At 54.1% G+C, this 8028-nt stretch overlaps 1 protein-coding gene across 1 annotated transcript in view; it reads right to left on the bottom strand.

Moving 5' to 3' along the window:
* SCRIB (scribbled planar cell polarity protein) overlaps positions 1 to 8028 on the bottom strand; it is a 117457-nt gene that overhangs the window by 109111 nt on the left and 318 nt on the right. The window lies entirely within an intron of this gene.

Below are 8028 nucleotides of genomic sequence, written 5' to 3'. Positions count from 1 at the left end.
CTCCCCTCCCCTCCCCCCCTCCAGGATTCTTCAAGGGTGGGAAAGGAAAGGCAAGAAAAGACCAGGGGAAAAAAGGGTGGGAGGGGGAGGGGGGGCTGCCCACCACAGACAAAGCCCCAAGCAGAGGCCCTGAACGGCCCAGCGGGGATTAGCTGGACTCCCAGCAGATTCACAGAGATTGTTCCACAACCCCCCCTCCCCCCCTCCCCAAGATGGCAGCTCAGAGGCAGGGGCGGTCCGTCCTCCCCCCACCCCCCACCCCGCAGAGGCAGGGAGGGGCAAAGTCCTGCGCCTGCTGCCACAGGGCAGAAGAGCCCCGCCTCACCCTCAGCAGGCAACGACGATGCTGGGTATTTTTAACTGCTGGGTAGCAGTGGCTGCAGGGGTTTTGTAAACCGCCTGGAATAACCGGTAAAAACATTTTTATATGTCTGAGAAATAAAAGACAAAATCCCGCTCCTGAGAGCAGAGCTGCCAAGGACACACGCCTCTCTCCCCAGGCAGCTGCTCCCAGGCGGCCCGCCAGCCACGGGGCGGGGTGACCCCTCCTCCCTCTGCCCCCGGAGTGCCCAGCGCCGGCCAGGCCGCAGCCTCCCACCCAAGGGCCCGGCTGCTCTGCACAAGGGTTGCTTGGTGTGCCAGGGCAGTGGCCAGGGCCGGCACACCAAGCAAACCCCCCCACCCCCGAGCCTGACACCTGAGCCACAAGCGGACTGGCAGGGAGAACTCATCGCCCCGCAGGTGCCCGGGAGGAGCCAAGGGGACTGAGACCCTCCCTGCAAGGCTGGCCCCGGCTGCTCCAACTCACGTGGCTGCTCTGGAGCGGAGCCATCCCAGAAGCGGAGACGGAGACCGGGGAAGGAAGTGGGCCCGACCCGCTCTGACCAGAAACCACAGGATTCCTCGACCCAGCTGGGAGGGAGGGTGTGAGGGTCTCACTCCGCCCTACCTTGATTCACCTGCACCCTTGAGATGAAAAAAGCTGATGGGGGTTTCTGCTTGTTCTTGATTTTAAGGGGGGGGGGATTGATCCAGCATCAAAACACCCAGGGAAGGAGAACAAGAAGTGGCATCCGAGAGCTCAAAGCAGGTCCTTCGGTTAGGAGTCTGGAGCAGGAAGCCGACCAAGTTCAGCCCCTCAGACTTTCCAAAAGGTTTTACCCTTGGGCAATGCTGCCTCTCAGGGGGAGCGCTGACACCCCCTCCCCCAAAAGAGCTCAAAGCAAAGCCCCCTGTCACGTCCAGGGGAGCAGTGAGAGAACACGGGCACCTGCAGCCCCTTCCCATCACAGCCAGGGAATGGAGACAGAAGGGCCGGAGAGGAAGCCGACTCGGCCATGGCATGACCACGCCAGGAGTTACTAGCAAAGAAACTTACAGGAGTCTTGGTACACCTTTAAGCCCCACAAGATTATAAATCCAGTATAAGCGTTTGGGAGACAGAGCCCATTGATGCGAGAATAAAACTGTCCTTAGTGTGCCAAGGGCAACACAGGAACAATGGCTGTCCCTCTGGAATTAGCAGTACAGCGGGATGACCCACAACGTGCGCTCTCGCTCCCTCCAAACACGCCGGCAGCCTTGCCAGACAAACACCAGCCGCTTCTGCTCCTTGGCTGCAACAACCACGGCCCCGTGAAAGGCAGGCAGGCCAGCCGGATTTCCTGCTCTTTCACCCCACATTCCCCAGCCCCGAGGAACGCGCTTCCAATGCACTCTGGCAGCCATTCCACCACACACACACCCTGAGCCTGCACAGCCTGCCCTGCCCAGATTGCAGCAGGGTGGGGTATGGCGTGGCAGCTGCAGAACAGTTGCACAAGAGGCTTCTTTCTGTCTCCCTTGCAAAGGAATCTCGGGAAGCCCAGGGCTTGGTCCTGACCTTAGGGGAGGGAAAGCCCCACTCCTTCCCAGGACAGGGTGGGCGCTCGCTGAGTTGCCAGTCCAAAGCTCCAAGGAGGACCCTCATCCACTACCCAGACTGGAGCAGCTGAGCAGCTGTCTGGATGTTGGAGAGCACAAAATAAGCCCTTCGAAAGGGACACCACCACCACCCCCTGTTTTGCATGGCAAGCTGATAACCTCTCATGCAGAGGAGACCCCGCCTGCCCCGGGAATGAAGGGGAAGGGGACTTTTGGTCATGGGAGTTCTGAGCAGGGTGCGTGATGGGCATTTTGACCACCTGATGACTTGCCCGTCTGGTGCGAAGGTGGCAGGGGCATTGTGCTGGCTGTCTGGATAGGCTGATACCTCCAGGACCTCCAAGGCAGCATTCCCAGAATGGCTACCAGTCCCCACAGGCAGGGCCAGTTAGACTGGCAGAGACTGAGGTCTCCATGTGTGGATAAGAAAGTGCTGCCAAGAGGAAGGGTTTGCATTAATCATGTACCGGGGAACCTTCTGGGACAAGCTGAAACTCTACAAAAAAGGCAGCCTTCACTCGAACCAGAGAGACTCCGGTTTGAAACTAGTCAGAAGGAAGTAAGAAGGGAGAGTCAAAGCCCTCCAGGACACCCAGAAACTATTTAAAACTATGTTAATTGAGGCCCAGACAGAATCCATCCCTCCAATCAGGAAAAGTCCCACCTCGTCAAAAAGGATGCCTGCATGGGAAACTATTCAAGTAAAGGAAACAATAAAGGGGAACTGCACAGAAATTTTAATTGTAAGCTGCCTCAAGAAGGACCTTAAAGGGGTGGCACTAATTATTCTAAGTAAGCAGCAGCACAAATTCTGACAAAACAAGTGGAGCAGGTTACTCAAAACACTTGGGAGAAACAATAAGCACTTCTTCACACAATGAACATTCTACAAAATGTGAAAAACCATAATGTTTAAGAGCACATTCATAAAAAGAGATTGGGACTATAGTAGAATGCAACAGTCTAGGAGAGCAATTTTACAGTGGGATGACGTCTTGTGTGTGGCGGGTGCTGTCAAGTCCGATGGATTAATGACCTCCAAAACTTCCTAGCATTAACAGCCTTGCTCTGGTCTTGCGGAGCTGACATGATTACTGCAGGCACCACACCTGTTTTTACTGCACCATCTTATACTTTGTCCTTTAGGTACTAAGAGGACCTCAAGAGCCTCTTGCTCAGGATGAAAGAGGAGAGCGCAAAAGTTGGCTTGAAACTCAACATAAAAAAATAAAGACGCCTGCTCCTTGGAAGGAAAGCGATGGCGAACCTCAACAGCATGATAAAAAGTAGAGACATCAACCCTGCCAACAAAAGTCCGCATGGTCAAAGCAATGGTATTCCCAGTAGTCATGTATGGCTGCGAGAGTTGGACTATAAGGAAGGCCAAGTGCTGAAGAATAGATTCTTTTGAACTATGGTGCTGGAGAAGACTCTTGAGAGTCCCTTGGACTGCAAGGAGATCGAATCAGTCAATCCTAAAAGAAATCAACCCTGACTTGTTCCCTGGAAGGCCAGATAATGAAACTGAAGCTCAAATACTTTGGCCACCAAATGAGAAGGGAGCACTCACTGGAGGAGAAGACCCTGATGCTGGGAAAGACTGAAGGTCAAAGAAGAAGGGGATGGCAAAGGATGAGATGGCTGGACAGTATTATCGATGCAACGAACATGAAATTAAGCAAACTCCGGAGCACAACAGAAGACAGAAGGGCCTGGCGTGATCTGGTCCATGGGGTCGCGAAGAGTCGGACTCGACTGTGCGACTGAACAACAACAACAACAACCTTATACTTTGTAACCTACTTTCTGTATTGTTTACAGTATACTTTGCCTTCCATTTTGGCTTGAATTCTTCTCTTAATTCTGTAATTTATTTATTTATTTGTTTGCTTGTTGAATTCATATCCCACCCTTCCCGCAAGCCAGCTCAGGGCAGGTAACATCGAAGTTATAAACCTTAAAACCAATTATTACAATAAATGCTTAAGAACAATTAAAATTAAAAGACGATGACATGTATTTACATGAGAGCCCAAACAGTGGATGGGGAAAAGAGAGGTGATACAACTCAGGGGAGCAAGGCAGAAGGTCTCTTTTGTGCTGAGTCCAACAGAGCAGACAAAACTCATAACTCAGATCCGTAGGAGGCAGCCATTACCATGTGCTAGCCTAGATACACAGAGGAAGCTTCAAGGTAATGGTCACTCTATAGAGATCTACAACATTCTAAGCCTGCCCTATATTTTACCATCTGATAGGACATGTATATAGAGAGGGGCAGAGGCACTGTATTCTACCCATTTCTTCTGAATCCCTTGCTCAACCTGGTGTTGTGCTAAAAGTATACCACATAGACCTCCGCCATCTCGGACACGGGAAAGCAGCTATTCCTCCAGGAGCACGCAAGGCAGTAAACGGTCCCCAGGATGACCAGGCACTGAGCAGTGGGAGACACAGAGGCAAGGCCTCAGAACCTGGAAGGGATGCTGGGATTACAAAGGTCAGGTGGTGGCAGTGGTTACCCAAGAGAGAAAGAAAAACCTCTCCAGGTGTTGGGAAAACCTTGGACGGCAGGGTGCAATAGGGCCTGCAGGCCGAAGCAGGCCCATTCTACCACAAAAGTTAAATAGATATGCCAGGAGCAGGAAATTGGACTGAATGGTGGTTGGGCCTTTGGATGACAAAGAACTGAAAAGACTGCTTCAGCTAGATGGGGAGAAGGCACAGAAACCAAATGAGGGGATGTGGTTCCCCTTTCTGCAGACCAGTTACTTTAGATGATGAGGTTTCACTGTAGCCAATTCCTGCAACAGACAGGATCCTCTCCAGGTTCAAGGTTGCTCTTTTATCATGAGAGCTCCCACCCACAGAATCTGTACATGTAAACCAGGAATGCTGGACCCCTCAAAGGATGCTTTTTTGTCTAACCAGAACAAGCTTTCTGCCCTAAGCCAACATCAAGCCCTAACTAAAAGCCAAATAAAAAGCTGGTTAAACCGACACTCTTATCCAGAGTTACCAAACTCCCGTCTGACTCACCCCCTCCCAGCCGGTGGAGTTCCATGTGGGCTCTGACTGCCAGACAAGATCACAAGGATGGGTTCAGAGCCCTGGAGGAGATCGGGGGGGGGGGGCCTGACTGCCACAGGTTCCTTTAGGTGGAAGGTTTTCCTGAACGAGGTGCACGGACAGGAGTGCAGGTTCTGGCATAATGATCGTAAGCTGACAATATGGCAAGGAAAACCAGAATTTAAGGAGCAAGTGGCCAAAAATACTGAGAGAAACAGCAACCGTTTCTTCAAATGTCAGGAGAGGGAGACTAGACTGGAATGGGGCTGGGCCTCTGGATGAATACGGAACAGGTCTGCTAAAGGAAGAAGGGGGGCTGGCAGAGAAACTGAACGGATTCTTTGCACCTGTGGCCACTGCGAAAAGTGTGGGGCACGTGCCCACGCCCCACCTACTATTTCTAGGAAGGGAGTCTGAAGAACTGAGTCAAACTGGGCTGATGAGAGTGTGTGTGACTTTGTAGGTAAAAATCAGCCTCTACACCAGACAACAGGAACGGAGCCAACGTCATGCCAATTTTCAAAAGGGGGTCAATAGAGAATGCAGGGAAGCACAGAGGCCAGTTTCCTTAAACTGTCTTCTCCCAAGAAAATTAATGTCAAGGAACAACGCCTGCCGGTTAAAAATCAGAATGGCTTCTGCAGAGGGAAGTCCTGCCTCACCCTCATCTCAGAGGTCTTTGAACAGTTTAAGAAGAACATGAATACTAAGGGGGAACCCATAGAAAACATTTCAGGTGTCCAAAAGGCTTCTGCTGAGGTACCTCTCCAAAAACTCCCAGGTAAGCTTAGCAGTCCTGGGATAAGAGGATGAGTTCTCTGATGGATCAAAAACTAGCTTGAATGCAAGAAGCAAGGAGTGGGAAATCCGTGGACAGCTCCCACAACGGAGTGAAGTCAGCAGTGGGGTCCCCACGAGGACGGGCACAGGGGCCGGCGCTATTTCACCTGTTCACACACGATCTAGAAGCAGGGGGGTAGAGAGCAGGGCAGCGGTCAAGCTTGCAGATGATACTGAATTATCCAGGACGGCAAAAACCACCGCGGATTGTGAAGAACTGGGTAAGGGGCAATACATGAATCGCAGAGCAAGAAAGTGCAAGGTGATGCACACGGAAACAAAAAATTCTAACTTTAGATATACCCTGACAAGGTCTGAACTGGCTGAGACTAAGAGGGGAAGAGATCTTGGGGTCGTGGTGGACAGCTCAATGAATTCCGCAACTGAGTGTGTGGCGGAGGTGAAAAGGCAAGCTCCATGCTGGGAATCGTTAGGAAAGGAACTGGAAATAAGCCAGCTAATACGGTAAGGCCCTTGTCCAGAGCAGGAGTGAGGCCTCTTTTAAACCTGAATCCAGGTCCTAAACACCTAGTCTGGCGAAACAAAACAAACCCCTCCCCCCACACACACACTTCTGCACCTAACAGTGTCCATATACTGCAGCTCTCGCTGCCAGCCGGCTGACAGAGGGGGTGGGGGTGGGTGGTCTCTTCGCGGACGGGGAGACAGCCAACACGATGGGAGCTCAGGGGTGCCCAGAGGTAGTCAGTTTCCTGGACTTCCTGACCCGGGCACCACGCCAAGAAGGAACCTGTGCCTTTCCTGGGCCACTGGCCGGGCTGGCTCCTGAACTCACTCCCGGCCGGAAGGATCCCAGTGCTCCACCACCTTGCCACCTACCCCTTCACCCCCGCTTAGCCACACCTGTCCCCCCCTCCAGTCCAAACCCTAACCCACCCCAGGGCCTGGGAAGAGGGAGGCCAACTGCCCCAGCCCACAGCTCTGCTGACCTCTGCAGTGGGCCGGAGGGCTTTGCTTTCCGAGCCACTCACTGTCTCTCCTTGCGGGCCACTAGCCACGGGGCTCACGCAGCCTCAGCCACCACCAGCCCTTTCTGTGCGCTGCCCCACCCACACCTGGCACGGCTGGCCACCGCTCACCCCCTTCTGTCCCTTCTGGCCACTCCGGATGCCCGGAGCCTGCCTGTCTTTCAGGGGGGCCCCCCCCCGCGCCTGTGCAGATCCTGCGACAAACCCTCAAGGGCCCTAACCCTGAGCGCTGAGGCAGGAGGACCCACACGGAACGCATCACAACCATAGTCAACAGCTGGCTTTCACACTGGGAGAGAGGAGAAGAGGACCCTCACCACCCACGGGGGTGTGTGTGTGTGTGAAGAAACAGACTCGCAAACCCCACTCCCCCATGTCCTGAGAACTTATAACCGCCTGCCCGTTTGGGTAGCCCCCCCCCCCCCCCCCCCAAGGTTGTTCCACTCTTCCCGCCTCAAGCGGAAGATACTGCGAACCTCCAAGGTGGGACATTCCAGCAAGATGTGAGATGGTGCCCCCCTTTTGTTCTGCCTCAGCCAGAGCCCCGACTGACCGACCGACCGACCATCCCCGTGTGCTTAGGGCTTGGCCCTTCACCCCCAGGCCCCGTACTTTCTGCCAGCTCAATGAGTCTGCAGTCAGGTTCCAGCTCATAAGCTGCTGCTGCGTGTGTTTCCCGTGGCTGATCCCACAAGAGACACGTGTGTGTGTGTGTGTGTGTGTGAGAACCATTCAAACAGGTTGCCCTCCAATGGCTCAGGACTGGTCCTTTGTCTCCTCAGGATCTCAAGCGGAGCAGCACTCCTGCACCAGGTAAGCGAGGGCTAGAGACCACCACCACCACCACCACCACCACCACCACCACCACCACCACGGAGGGGGACTCTTAGCCTCCTCCTGCCTGGGTCCCAGAGAGGCTCTACGGCCGGCCGGTAGTCTGGGCTGTTCCAAACGCCAGGGCGAGAGGCGCAAGAAGCGGCTTGGGTGGGTGGGTGGACACCCCTCACCCTTTCCCCAGTCAGGGAGGGAGGGAGGGAGGGAGGGCTCCGTGGATGGAAGGCCGCCCTCCTGCTTGTGGCCCCTCTTCTAGTGGAAACAACAAAGCCAGGGGCGGGCACTAAAGCAGCCACAGGGCGAACCTCGGAACCAGCGGGCTGCCACCGGCCGTGGGAGAGGGCTTCAAGGTGCCAGCCACCCACCCACCCAC

This window comes from Gekko japonicus, unplaced genomic scaffold (assembly GCF_001447785.1).
Source record: "Gekko japonicus isolate JY-2015 unplaced genomic scaffold, Gekko_japonicus_V1.1 scaffold505, whole genome shotgun sequence".
In the NCBI taxonomy this organism is placed as follows: domain Eukaryota; kingdom Metazoa; phylum Chordata; class Lepidosauria; order Squamata; family Gekkonidae; genus Gekko; species Gekko japonicus.
The sequence above is the reverse complement of the archived record's forward strand: the minus strand, read 5'-3'. Positions and strand labels throughout refer to the sequence as shown.